The sequence below is a fragment of the Barbus barbus genome, assembly GCF_936440315.1.
Source record: "Barbus barbus genome assembly, chromosome: 21".
Classification (NCBI taxonomy): Eukaryota; Metazoa; Chordata; class Actinopteri; order Cypriniformes; family Cyprinidae; genus Barbus; species Barbus barbus.
Genome location: NC_136749.1, coordinates 16,105,944 through 16,121,293, shown reverse-complemented (window position 1 = coordinate 16,121,293; position 15,350 = coordinate 16,105,944). Strand labels below are relative to the sequence as shown.

Here is a 15,350-nt window from a genome sequence, read left to right as displayed (position 1 = left end):
CTCACTAAAATGAAGTATTTTACTAATTAAAAAAAAATATATACAAATAAATTGTTCACATGAGAGGAACAGTTTAGACCAGGGGTAGCCAGGGTACCCTGCTCCTGGAGAGTTACCTTTATGCAGACATCAGTTTCAAATTCAACCCTGCTCCAACACATATGTGCTGGTAGACAGCATGTTTGTCATCATCAGATCCTTCCATGATTTTTCTGAAATTAATCAAAGTCTATTCTTTACTTGACAGTTGACTGCGTGATTGAGTCGACAAATGTAATCAGCTGCAAGGTGGGTTTAACTGGTTTGGGGTAAGAAAAGAAAATCACGCACCCTAAACAACTTGAGTAGTTGGCTCAGAATTACTTGATTAGGGCTTGATCTAAACTCAAAATACAGGCCTAGACCAGAGGTTCTCAAACCTGTCAAACCAATTAAAATGCATCCTTGTCAAAGGGGCATACCTTCCATATTCCAACAACTTAAAGGATTCAATTAGCTATCATGCTGCCATCCCTGGATGTGGAGTAGCAAAGTATAACCGGAATTCCTGAAATGTTGGGACATTGTTTAAATTTGAATAAAATGAAAACAAAGAATTTCAAAATCACATGAGCCAATATTTTATTCACAATAGAACATAGATAAATGATTACAATTTTATGCACAAAATGAGCTCATTTCAAATTTGATGCCTGCTACAGGTCTCAAAATAGTTGGGACTGGGGCATGTTTACCATGGTGCATCCCTACAATTGTGACCACCACAGACTGCAATTATTTTACCACAGGTTTAATTACATTTAAGTAATTACATTAAGCTGCATCAAACAAAATCGTAAGCGAAAGAAAAAAATAGAATTAATAGATTAAATCCAAAACAGATTCCAAATGATCAAGGGCTTAGGACAGGGGGGGTTCTCAATGGTTACATTCAACGGTCCGAATCAGAATTCTAAACAACGTCAAAAGGTCCAAAATAGTTATTACAAAACTTGTTTTTAATAAACATGCTTATAACTTTAACAATTCAACTTTATATATGCTAATTATCATATGTCATCAAGTCATACTTGTTTACACACTGAACTATACAGTACTGCATTTTTAATTCAGATAAATGCCCAATAAAGCAGTTCTCATTTACAGATTTTCTATTTCTGAAATAATACTTCAGTGTAACCTGCAGTCACTTCAACTGAACTGCTAAAATCTTGAATTATAACTGCAATACAGATAGAGCAGTGAATTTTATTTGATATATTATGCAGCACAAACGTCCGTCTGTGTAACAAACTACGCATATTTACAGACAAACTATATTTATGCTCATATGCCCAGACAGTTAGCAGTGAGAGGTTTTTGGAAACACTGTTTTGTACTCATTCATTCACAAGTCTGCTGCGGTTTGGTCCATTGAATGTGCTGCTAACTCTGCCAGACGAGAAAGACGAACTGCATCGAAGGCGAAACCTCGCACTCACGGGGCAAAACCGGTGACATTATTCTACTGAATGAAAGCTAAGGTTTATCCAAAATGTCGCTAGTTGCCATGCGCTTTGTCTTACAAAACAAGTCAGTAAACACTGCAACACTGGTTCGTGCACCCCTGTGTGTGTGTGTGTTTCTGCAGCGAGTGTGAACATGCATTGGGTCACAGCTGCCCCTGCAGGCATAAAACCCACAGCGTGCAGTGAAGTAGCCTTATAACACTACAAACCACCAACAACACACAAAATAACATTGAAAATGAATCCAAGAATGTACATTATTGCTGTGTATAGTATGAAACTGAGAAAAGGAACAAACTTACAACATAAGCACTAGGGCTGGGACAATATGCTAATCTGACGATTCAGTATATATTGCGATCATATAACTATTGCAAAGTGATTACAATTTTTTGTGATTTTTGTTTGCTTATTAAAAAGATCAGACAATGGAAAATACTTGATCATACCCTAAAGGGCTATTTACACCTGGTCACTTCATGCGTTTTTTCTGATCGGATAGCTATCCAATCCTGAAAAGACCAGGGGCCTCATGTATAAACGTTGCATACGCACAAAATGGGCATAGAAATGTTCGTACGCTGTTTTCCAAGCACATATCTGGATTTATAAAAAAAATAAACTTGGCGTAAATGTGTGCACCGTACGGATGCTCTTGACTGTGCGTACGCACTCTTTTTCCTGGAGTAATGAAGTAAAGAATGACTTTAAAAATGTTTTCATTTCAATATACACATTTACATTAAATAGCCTAGTCCACTTTCATCAATGGAGATAAGCAATAAAATTAGCTACATAAGTCATTACACAGAAGTTAAACCAAAATGAATTTAGACATTTGTAGTTGATACGCTTAATCACTTTTCCTGTGGCATGCTGTGTTTTAAAGGAACACTCCACTTTTTTTGGAAATAGGCTCATTTTACAACTCCCCCAGTGATATAAACAGTTGAGTTTTACCGTTTTTGGTAGTAGCACTCGTCTGGTGGTAGCACTTTTAGCTTATCTTAGCATAGATCATTGAATCAGATTAGACCATTAGCATTTGGTCATCAAAAATGACTAAAGAGTTTTGATCATTTTCCCCATTTAAAACTTAACTCTTCTGTACTTACATCGTGCACTAAGACCGACGGAAAATGAAAAGTTGTGATTTTCTAGGCTGGTATGGCTAGGAACTATACTCTTGTAAACTAAAACTGCTACCGCCAGACACTGAGATCGGCTGAATGGATTCAAAAACAGTAAAATTCAACTGTTTATCTCTAGGGGAGTTGTAAAATGAGCATATTTCCAAAAAAAAAGTGGTTTTCCTTTAATGACAGCGATGAGTGCTATAATAATTCATATATTTAAATTAAACTGCGGATTTTAGCGAGAACAATGATCAATGATGCACACTTCGGCGGACACTGCTGGATTCGGTGGTCGAACGGTCCATTGTCCGGTTTGAATAATAGCTACTGTACAACCGCAGCTACACGGAGGTGTTGATGTCGTGTGAAGGCATCTCCACAACATTATGAAAAATAACACTGTATTTGAAGGATAAAACTTGGGGGACGGGAAGGTAAGATTTGCCTGTTTCTTTTTTAAAATACTTTCTCAGCGTTGTTTCTCAGACAATATACTCAAAATCATGGCAGTTAGGTCCGAACTCAATTCATTAGATCCAGGGCAGAATTCCTGATCCAAAGATCCAGGCCGAATTATTATTTTCAAGGGAGTAGACCAAGCCACCTTTTAGTCCTAAGATTACGCAACAGTGAAAAGTTTGCTAATATTTCAGCAGTGAAATCCCAATATGGGCTCATGATGACAAACCCAAATGCCATTAATATGACCTTTCACTCTTTTTACTCTAACCTCTATACTTCTGCTGATGGTGACCCTGACTCTTTTGCATCGTTTCTGTCCAACCTTGATTTACCTAGGCTGTCAGATTCAGATTACCTGGCTGAACCGATCACCGTTCAGGAGCTGGAGTCAGCAATTCGATCTATGAACAAGAGGAAATCCCCAGGCATAGATGGCATTCCAATCAAATTGTATACTACTTTTTGGTCGGATTTAGGCCCCCTCATGTTAGATGATACATTTTTCAGTTACTCAAGGCTCATTTCACCCATCTATTAATATAGCTGTTGTTTCTCTCTTGTTAAAAAGAAAGAAAGATCCGACTTCCTGTTCTAGTTACCGGCCACTTTCTTTGATAGGGACTGATGTTAAATTATATGCTAAAGTACTATCTCGTCGTCTAGAGAAATTTATGAATAGACTAGTTCATCATGACCAAACAGGATTCATTAAATCTCGCTCAGCTTCGGATAACTTACGCAGGTTATATCATATCATTAATTCAAATAATAGTTATCCTCCCCTTGCGCAGTATTATCTCTAGATGCAATGAAAGCTTTCGACCAGCTAGAATGGAACTATTTATGGGCGGTTCTACAGGATCTGGGTCTGGGATCGAGTTTCATAAATATGATAAAAGTTCTGTATGCCAATCCAGCAGCCACTGTTCTCACAAGTGCTGTTTGCTCTAACCCATTCTTTATACACCAAGGTACTTGTCAGGGTTGCCCGCTTTCTCCTGTTATTTGCCCTATCCCTGGAACCCTTAGCTCAAGCGGTCTGACAATCTGAAATTATTTCTCCCATAATTATACGGAATACTCATCATCATATTTCTTTGTTTGCTGATGATATCTTATTGTTTTTGGAGATGCCGTCACATTCTATTCCTCATGTGTTGAATTTATTTGACCATTTTGGATCTCTCTCTGGGTTTAAAATTAATTGGGAGTAAGTCATGTTTACTTCCCCTCAATTCTAAAATTGTTTCCATGTCCCTTTATTTATTCCATTGGTTCAAAACTTTAAGCACTTGGGGATAGATGTTTTTCCTTCCCTGCAGGAATTAGTCTCAAAAAACTAGTGTATTCTAGCCAAAGTATCCTCAGATTTGGAAAATTAGTCTCGTCTTCCTACTTCTTTTCAGGCCCATATATCGGTGATTGAAATTAAATGTTCTCCCACGTATTAATTTATTTTCTTCCATGGTTCCTTTCGCTCCACCGGTTGGCTACTGGAATAAACTAGATGCATGTGTTTTCACAGTATACAGTCAGGTCTATAAATATTGGGACATCGACAATTCTAACATTTTTGGCTCTATACACCACCACAATGGATTTCAAATGAAACAAACAAGATGTGCTTCAACTGCAGACTGTCAGCTTTAATTTGAGGGTATTTACATCCAAATCAGGTGAACGGTGTAGGAATTACAACAGTTTGCATATGTGCCTCCCCACTTGTTAAGGGACCAAAAGTAATGGGACAATTGGCTTCTCAGCTGTTCCATGGCCAGGTGTGTGTTATTCCCTCATTATCCCAGTTACAATGAGCAGATAAAAGGTCCAGAGTTCATTTCAAGTGTGGTATTTGCATTTGGAATCTGTTGCTGTCAACTGTCAAGATGAGATCCAAAGAGCTGTCACTATCAGTGAAGCAAGCCATCATTAGGCTGAAAAAACAAAACAAACCCATCAGAAAGATAGCAAAAACATTAGGTGTGGCCAAAACAACTGTTTGGAACATTCTTAAAATGAAGGAACGCACCGGTGAGCTCAGCAACACCAAAAGACCCGGAAGACCACGGAAAACAACTGTGGTGGATGACCGAAGAATTCTTTCCCTGGTGAAGAAAACACCCTTCACAACAGTTGGCCAGATCAAGAACACTCTCCAGGAGGTAGGTGTGTGTCAAAGTCAACAATCAAGAGAAGACGTCACCAGAGTGAATACAGAGGGTTCACCACTGGTGAGCCTCAAAAACAGGAAGGCCAGATTAGAGTTTGCCAAACGACATCTAAAAAAGCCTTCACAGTTCTGGAACAACATCCTATGGACAGATGAGACCAAGATCAACTTGTACCAGAGTGATGGGAAGAGAAGAGTATGGAGAAGGAAAGGAACTGCTCATGATCCTAAGCATACCACCTCATCAGTGAAGCATGGTGGTGGTAGTGTCATGGCGTGGGCATGTACGGCTGCCAGTGGAACTGGTTCTCTTGTATTTATTGATGATGTGACTGCTGACAAAAGCAGCAGGATGAATTCTGAAGTGTTTCGGGCAATATTATCTGCTCATATTCAGCCAAATGCTTCAGAACTCACTGGACGGCGCTTCACAGTGCAGATGGACAATGACCCAAAGCATACTGCAAAAGCAACCAAAGAGTTTTTGAAGGGAAAGAAGTGGACTGTTATGCAATGGCCAAGTCAATCACCTGACCTGAATCCGATTGAGCATGCATTTCACTTGCTGAAGACAAAACTGAAGGGAAAATGCCCCAAGAACAAGCAGGAACTGAAGACGGTTGCAGTAGAGGCCTGGCAGAGCATCACCAGGGATGAAACCCAGCGTCTGGTGATGTCTATGCGTTCCAGACTTCAGGCTGTAATTGACTGCAAAGGATTTGCAACCAAGTATTAAAAAGTGAAAGTTTGATTTATGATTATTATTCTGTCCCATTACTTTTGGTCCCTTAACAAGTCGGAGGCACATATGCAAACTGTTGTAATTCCTACACCGTTCACCTGATTTGGATGTAAATACCCTCAAATTAAAGCTGATAGTCTGCAGTTAAAGCACATCTTGTTCGTTTCATTTGAAATCCATTGTGGTGGTGTATAGAGCCAAAAATGTTAGAATTGTGTCGATGTCCCAATATTTATGGACCTGACTGTACATGGGATGGGAAACGTCCTCGCATGAAACTTACTACCTTACAACGATGTAGATTACATGGAGGTCTTTCTTTCCCTAATTTTAGACTGTATGCTCAAGCCTTTCCCCTCCGCCCTTTAGCAGTTTGGTTTGATCCTGACACTTGTGTCTTGGAGAGCAATTGAGGAATCTATTGTTTATCCGTATAAATTGAAGCATCTTGTTTTTTCGGGAGTTCCGCTTAGGCAGTATAAATCTCAGTTTTGTCCCATTGTAACCCATCTCCTCTCCACATGGAGGGAAGGCATTCACAACTAATTACAAAACGGCATAGGCATTCGCCTATTTTCCACAATAACCTTTTGTCAGGCAGTACTCCATTTCATTTTCCGCAATGGACTCATAATAAAGTAAACACTCTGGGAGATATCTGATGATGATATCGGTTTAAAATCCTTCCAGAATCTTAACTCAATATAATCTGCCAGGCACCTCCTTTTTTTTATGTATTTGCGCATTAGAGCGGCCCTACGAGCATATGGGGTGCCTTGGAACTCCCAAATGCCTGTTCACCCTTTGCGCAAACTAATCCTTCCTTCTGAGGAATCTCCCTCCTCTACTTCAGTCATCTATCTCTTTCTTCTTGAGCATTCATACAAACCTTTATCTATTACAACTGTTTGAGCTAAGGATCTTAACGAGGATGTGCATGTTTTATTTTCCGATCAGGTATGGGGTATGTTTAAATTGTCTTCTAAAAACCCTAATCACCAAATGATTCATTGGAAATTGCTGCATAGGGCTTACTTGACTCAATGAAACATTTTTATATGAATCTGTCATCTTCTAAGTGTAATCTCTGTTCCCAAGGGGTTTTAGGCACATTTTTGCATTTTTCTTGGGAGTGCCCCTCTCTCTTTTTGGACTCAGCTCTCACAGGACCTATCATATTTGTTGGGTACTGAGATATGTTTGACTCCGCGCCATTTATTCATGAATGACTTTTGGGACTTCACCTTGTCTGTCCAACAAAGATCTTTACTGTTAGCTGCTCTCACAGCAGCAAAAAAAATTGCTAGTCAACCGTTGGAATCCTCCTCACACAATGGACAGAAGAACCTTGACTGTGTATTTGTTGGACATTATCTCAATGGAACTCTCTACTTCTCGTATACATGGATCTAACGTGAAAACTGTAAATTCATAGCATTCAGCTATTAATGTTGTGTCTTTTCTAAAAATCTTTGTAAAGATTTTTGTTATTTAGCTATTAATATTGTGTTTATTTATTTTATTCATTTATTTTCTAAGTCTACCAAGGGGTGGGATGGGTTTTAAATTTGTACAGTTGCTTTTTGTTTTGTACTACTGTTCCAAAAAAACTCAAACAGTTGTTTAAAAATAAAAAAAAATAAAAAAAAAAGTTTTTTACTCCACCCTAAATATTAAAATAAAAGGTGTGTGTGTGTTTTATAGGGTATATGGCATATTTCTTTGCATACAGTTTTAGTCATGTCTAGCGCTGCTTTTCCCCGCAGTGTGTAAAAATCCAAAGCATTTCCACACTTGGTATTTAAAATGTGAAGGCACAAAAAAATTCTCTAAGAGGTTTGATTCTCCGTCTCAGCCATGGTTTTGCTTTCTCGTGCCAGCTTGAAACGAATATGACGTCACTGTTATGGTTGTCTGGTGTTTATAAAACAAAGAGCACGGAGTACAAAGGAGTTCTTTTAATTATCCACTGACTGAGAAGGGCACAACCAAACGTAAATCCAAAATAATAGCAGACAAAAGGAACATGGGAGAACACAGGCTTTAAATGCTAAACGTAATCGTCGGGAAACAGAAACAGGTGAGGAGCTAATTAACCAATCAGGAAAACTAGGTCAACAGAAGACATGTAACATTTCGCCCCCTCCCGGAACGGTGCGTCCTCGCACCAACAAAAGTCCAACAGAGGAGGGAGGGTGGGGGTTCAGGAGGCGGGCGTGGAGCAGACAAGGGGCAGGCAACAGAAAAGGGACAGAAAAAGTCCAAGAAATAAGTCCATGGGGGAGTGGAGGGTGGGAGAAGCCAGGGTGAAGAAGGCTTTGACGACACCCTGGGGACGACTGACGGAGACTGAGCCGATGGACGAGGAGCCCAGGATGAAGCAGAGCAGACGGAGAGCCAGGGTGACATCGAGGGTCCGGAGGGCCTAGACGAAGCCAGCGGCTCAGGCGACTGAGGTGGAGGCGGGGATCCGGAATGCCACGGCGGAGCCGAAGTGATGGAGGACGAAGGTGGAGCTGAAGGGAAGGAGGAGCCTGACAGAAACGGAGGGACAGAGTGACGAGGCGTAACCAGAGGACTGGAGTCCCAAGGTGGCGGATGGTTGACGACTGACCAAGGCGGAGCCGGAGGGACGAGGGAGCCCGGTGGAGCTGGTGGGAGGACGGGCCACGGTGGAAATGAGGGAGCTATGAGCCAAGGTGGAGCCGATGGTTCGGAGGACCGAGATGGAGTCCAGGGCTCGGAGGCTGGAGGTGGAGACGGGATCCTCACACCTTGGCAGAGCTGGAGGCTGGAAGTCCCGAGGCGATGGATCAGAGCCGCCCAGCTGGCACAGACTGAGGGTGAGCTGAGGGGCTGACATGCACCAGCGGGACTTGGGCTGAGGAACTGACTGGTTTAAGAGGAGGCGGGAGAGGGAGGCTGGGAGGGAACACGGGAGGATTAGAGCTGGGCGGAACCAGCGGAGACGCAGGAGATTCAGGGCTGGACGGAACCAGCGGAGACACAGGAGATTCAGGGCTGGACGGAACCAGCGGAGACACAGAAGATTCAGGGCTGGACGGAACCAGCGGAGACGCAGAAGATTCAGGGCTGGACGGAACCAGCGGAGACGCAGGAGATTCAGGGCTGGACGGAACCAGCGGAGAGACAGGAGATTCAGGACTGGGTAATACCTCGCCAAACCAGTCAATAAGATCCCTTTCGAAGATGTCCAAAAGTTCCTCAGAATTTTTCCCAGAAACCAGTTGCAGCTCACCCTCAGTCACGGGAGTGTGGGCGCGGCTTCCCTCCAAGCCCTCAATCACCAACAAAACTCCCTCGGGGACAAACGATGTTGCCGGCTCACACACTTGCTCAGACCACTCCTGAGGCTCAGGCTCCGGTGTGACGATTGGCTCAGTCACGGTCTTGGATCTGGCTCATGTGTCACGGCAGGCTCAGGCTCTCCATCAGAAGTGGGCTCTGGCGAAATCTCCGTACAGCAGGATGATGGCTGGCTGGTCTCTGGTATGTGAGTGGGGCTGGAGATGTCTTCCTCTGCAGGGCAGACGGAGAAAAACAATTCTCCTTTGGACCGGCAAAATTCTCCTTTGGACCGTCCACTGGCAGGCAGGCATGCCTTACAACGCTCGCTCAGGTTGACGATGTAGAAAACAGAGCGGGATGTAAGGCACGCCAGATCGATAAAGTCCCTGGTGTGGTCTTCCAGCGGACGGTCCTGCTGCTCCAGGCAAAGCAGCTGGACTGCGGGCAGGTCCATAATGGAAGAGGGAAGAAGAAAAAAAAAAAAAAAAAAAAAAAAAAAAAGAAAAATGCCGCTAAATAAATACTCAACTGAGGGTCTGCTATTCTGTTATGGTTGTCTGGTGTGTATAAAACAAAGAGCTGACGAAGGAGTACAAAGGAGTTATTTTAATTATCCACTGACTGAGAAGGGCACAACCAAACGTAAATCCAAAATAGTAGTAGACAAAGGAGCATGGGAGAACACAGGCTTTAAATGCTAAATGTAATCATCGGGAAACAGAAACAGGTGAGGAGCTAATTAACTAATCAGGAAAACTAGGTCAACATAAGACATGGCAAAACACAACTAAAACAGAACAACATGTAACAGTCATCTAGTACAGATAAATAAAGTCCTAAATGGTGCAATGTGTTTGCAATCTTGAGGACTCGCGATCACTGCAGCATCTACATGTATCAGTTCATCGTAAGGTGCCCTTTTTGACATTTCTAGGTTTCAGAAGGATGCTCACAGGTAGAACCAACATGTGCCTTTGATGCACTCTTTTGCCAGTTATACACACGCAAGTTTTAGCAGGGCAGGGTAAATGGGTGTAATCTCTGCCTTAGTAGACAGTTGTTTATGGTTGAAAATGCAATTTTCAATGCCATGACCCATGCTCTGAACCCCAGACAGCAGACTTACCCCAAATCCTGTTTTGTAAAACAAGTATAGAAAAATGTAAAGAAAAGCTCCAGATAAACAACAAGGCCCAAGGTATGTGGATAGCCCTTTCTACTCAACAGGTCAGGTTATTCCAATGAACTCCCAGAGGACAAATCGTAATACTGCTGCATACAATTACATACTTGAAAGCACACCTTCTATGCAATTCTATGAAATTGAATCTACTATGTTAAAAGACCTTAGGGTGGGCCATTTTCTATATCAATATGATAAAACTCCCATGCACAAAGCTGGGCCCATTAAAAGAGACATCATGGAAATCTGACCTTTTCCAGGTTTAAGTGCTATAACCCAGGATCCATGAAATAGATTAACCCACCAATTTTTTTTTTGGTAAGCCTTTCTCTGAAAGCTTGTGAAAAATGAGCCACTCAGATTTCGCTCTCCCTGGCGTAGAAAGGGATCTTATTACAATATTACCACCCGTTAATCTCCAAGTTTCCACTCACGGCTCTACCATTGTGTTGTCGCAAGCAACAACGGTGTACCATTTCTAATGCCATGGCGAAAGTTTGAGCAAAGCATGCTAACTGTTCTGTTTTTGGCTGCACTGACAAGCACAGAACACTCACGAGTCCCAGTCTCAGAGGAGACAAGAGAATATAAACATGCAATTTCTTTCTTTGCCATTTACCGTTACAGGTATTACCTACTGCTTGAGTAAGTCGCGTGTGTTTTTAACAAACTTGTGTGTATTTGACAGTTTATGTGCAATAAGACATGAACTTAGTTTAGTACTCACATGCCATGTGACAGCTGCTTTCTGTGTGCATGCTTCGGATGTGTGCGCTCAGAAAACCTGTGTGTGAGCAAAGGAAACAATTAGTATAAATATAATGATCAGTATAGGCCTACTAAACATCGCACATTGTGATATCGATGCTGAAACGATACATCGTGCAGCCCTACTTTCAAGGATTCATTTAAATCTTTGAATTCAGCCATTTCATCATATTCAAATACAGGTGCATCTTAAAAAAAAAAGAAAAGGTGATTGGAACGAAGAAATTGGGTAGGAAAAGCTGCACAAGCAACAGGGATGACCGCAAGCTTGAGAATACTGTCGTCAAGTAAAGTCGATTCAAACACTTGGGAGAGCTTCACAAGGAGTGGACTGAAGCTGGAGTCAGTGCATCAAGAGTCACCACGCTCAGACGTCTTCAAGAAAAGGGCTACCAAGCCACTTCTGAAAGAGAAACAACGTCAGAAGCATCTTAACTGGGCTAAGGAGAAAAAGAACTGGACTGTTGCTCAGTGGTCCAAAGTTCCCTGTTCAGATAAAAATAAATTGTGCATTTCATTTGAAAAATCAAGGTCTGGAGTCTGGAGGAAGACTGGAGAGGCACAGAATCCAAGCTGCTTGAAATCCAGTGTGACGTTTCTGGAAGTCGGTGATGATTTGGGGTGCTGTGACATCTGTTGGTGTTGGTCCATTGTGTGTTAAGTCCAAAGTCAATGCAGCCATCTACCAAGAGATTTTAGAGCACTTTATGCTTCCATCTGCTGACAAGGTTTATGGAGATGCTGATTTGCTTTTCCAGCAGGACTTTAGCACCTGCCCACAGTACCAAAACCACTTCCAAGTGATTTGCTGTCCATGATATTACTGTGCTTGATTGGCCAGCTAACATGCCTGACCTGAACCCTATATGGAATCTATGGGATATTTTCAAGAGGAAGATGAGAAACAGTCGACCCAACAGCACAGACGAGCTGAAGGCACAATAGTGGCCAAGCAGTGCCACCAGCTGATCGCTTCCATGCCACACCTCACTGATGCTGGAGTTTGATATAAAGGAGCCCTGACCAAGTACTGAGTGCATAAATGAACATTTCTGTTTTGCGAATCCTTTTTTTTTTTTTTATTGAACTTAGGAAATATTCTAATATTTGAGACTGGATTTTTGACTTTCATGAGCTGTAAGTTCTAATCACCAAAACTAAAACAAAAAAACTTTTGAAATGTTTTACTTTACATGTAATGAATCTATACGCTGATTTGTTTACTTTTCATATATCTGTGTATATTCTTGTTTCGGTTTCTCCAATTGAATGACGTGTATTTTTGACAAATTGCAATCTCGGCAGAAAACATGTTGAAAATGTAGTCTAAACATCTTAACAGTGTTTTACAACATGATTTAAATAAGATCAATATGCTGAACTGTAACAATTATTAAAGGCACTGTAATTAAAGATCATACTGAACTGTAATTAATAAAAGCACAATACCATTACACATGTAAGAGCACAACATGAGCTTGCTGCAGTGATGCTTTCACATAGTAGATGCAGTAGATGTGAAACAAGTCATAGAGGGTTAGGCCTATGTTGTTTTCATAAAATACAATATGCAGTTATGTCTATAATAAGCAAAACAAACAATATGGTGCTATCTTGTTTTTAAACACATATATAGTGGCGTGGACACAGCAGCAAGCTAAAGCAATAATTTTCCAGTAGCGATTCAAATGATAAAATACACTGTTTAACATCTATTACGGTCTAAAGTGAAGTGTCATACGGCCAAGTATGGTGACCCATACTCGGAATTTGTGCTCTGCATTTAACCAATCCAACGTGCACAGACACAGCAGTGAACACACACACACACACACCTTGAACACACACCCGGAGCAGTGGGCAGCCATTTATGTTGCAGGGCACGGGGAGCTCAAGGGCACCTCAGTCGTGGTATTGAGGGTGGAGAGAGCGCTCCCACCCCCACCACCTACAATCCCTGCCGGCCCGAGACTCGAACCCGCAACCTTTGGATTACGAGTCCGACTCTCTAACCATTAGGCCACGACTTCCCAAAGCAACATATACTGTATTCCAGGTATTCTTTTATCAGTTCATGCATTCTCTGAGAATCAAGTGACTTTGGCATTGCTAGAACAAAAGTGTCCTATAATAAGTGGACTACAGAGGTGAAGCAAGTAGTACATAGCTGGCCACGTGATATCAACATGGCAGCCCACATGAGGCAAACCTCCCAATGTAAAACACATCAGCTTTTATGAGGTTACTGGTATGAATTCTAGAATATTCATCTTCTGTTCTTTTCTTTTTTTTTTTTATGAGGAAAAGTTTACCAAGTACACTTTTAAAATTGCAGTAAAGGAAAGGCAATTTGTTATCATTTACTACTGCTTTAGAATTCTTACTACCACTATAGGTTTAATAGAATAGCAAATTATATGAATGACCTGTAAAGTAACTTCTAATTGTGTAAACTAAATGTGAGAACTAATTAGTCTTCAACAGTTTAAATACATTAAGCTGCACAGTGCTGTTGATAGACAAAGCCTAGTATTAACTATCTATTTTAACATTGACTATTCTATTATATACAACCCATGTTGTCTAGGCACGTATACAAATGGCTACATTCAAGTCACTTAAATGTGATGCTCATGTTGGATGGCATGGTGATGTGCAGGCAGTGAGTATGCCACCTTACCTTACTGTAAGATCTGTTATAATACACTAACTTGTATGTTATATAAATGTGTATACAGTAATGTAAAAAGGCACTGCTTTGACAGAGTAGGCAAAGTGTTTACACATGGCTATTATTTTGTAAAATAAGATCATGCAATGATAACTCTCTCATTCCCATAAGGGGGATTCATCTTTATCTGTGCATGAAAGCAACTAAACATCCATACATTCTATGAGATACACCATATATTGTGAATAATTAAAAACAGCCAACAACATTAGTAAAGTATACTCACCCTAATATGCCAGTACACATTCCAAAAGCAAACTCAGTCCTGTTATCACCGTTTTGTCCTTGGTCATCCACTCTGTAAACGAAAACAAGTTAACATCATCATCAAGTATTTTTTTCTGAGGGGAAAAATTTGTTACTAGATGAATAAAACAAGTATACAACAGAGTCTTAGGATCATTGACATCTTAAACATACTAGTTTCTAATTTTGTAAACTACATAAAATAAATATATTCTTTAAACGCGATATATATTTTTACATATTTAATAAATTCACCATGGTAACCTTCAACAATAAACGATGCAGTATGAGTCCCTCCTGGCTAGCTGTACAGTAACAACCCGGTGGCTAGTCAGTAAACGACCAGAGGTGTCAAGTATAGTAACGTTATGTAAATACACCCGTGTTCATGCTTAAAACGTTCGTGGTTCCATTTGAGTTGTTATTTGGTTGTTTATATAATGCTAACAGAGCACTCTGAAAGAGAAACGCACAGCACGAAGCAAAGCTGGCTGGGAACATGGAAGTCCAACGTCACAAAACAAAATGGGCTGCATGGTTGAAACCTGGAGTCCGAGCACACAAACAAGAACTCGCGGTCCGAGAAACAACGAAAACCATCGTCCTAATTTTGGTTTTAAATCTTACCTAGCGCAGCATACGCCCAGTGTTATAGTACCCTGTTTAATTACGCAACAAAACGGTATTAGCTTCTCCCTATGAGCTTATTCCCCCTTATAACTGCTCGTACTCACCGTCGTGCTCGGCTTCCTGCTGCTGCCGTTTTCCTTTGTAGGACTACGCACCTTCCTCTTTGCGCAATGCGCACGCAAGATATTCCAAAACTTTCAGCTCAAGTTTAAGATGCTTGTAACTCGATCTATTATTTAAAACAAAATAATTAAGGTTCGATGTTAGCACAACTCGATGCACATTCACCAAACAATGTGGCTCAACCCGGGTTATTTCGTGACACCCGACCACTGGGACCTATGAGAAGACGGTAAATGGAGAGAAAGACCCGCCTCCAGTTCTACGGGGCCTCCATTTCAATGTCTAACGTGTGGAAGCATTTTTTTTGCGCATGGTATCTAAGGAACGTACCTTAAAATGGCT

At 41.2% G+C, this 15,350-nt stretch overlaps 1 protein-coding gene across 2 annotated transcripts in view; it reads right to left on the bottom strand.

The window, feature by feature from the left end:
* Positions 1-15,350, bottom strand: part of LOC306887215 (uncharacterized protein) — a 37,976-nt gene extending 22,626 nt beyond the window's left edge. The window contains exons 1-3 of one of the 2 annotated variants that reach the window (XM_079444795.1): positions 14,990-15,350; positions 14,236-14,307; positions 11,238-11,294 (exon numbers count right to left, since the gene is read on the bottom strand). The gene's annotated coding sequence lies outside the window, so the exon portion shown is untranslated. The remainder of the gene's footprint in view (positions 1-11,237; positions 11,295-14,235; positions 14,308-14,989) is intronic. The other variant, XM_079444796.1, reaches the window with a different exon arrangement.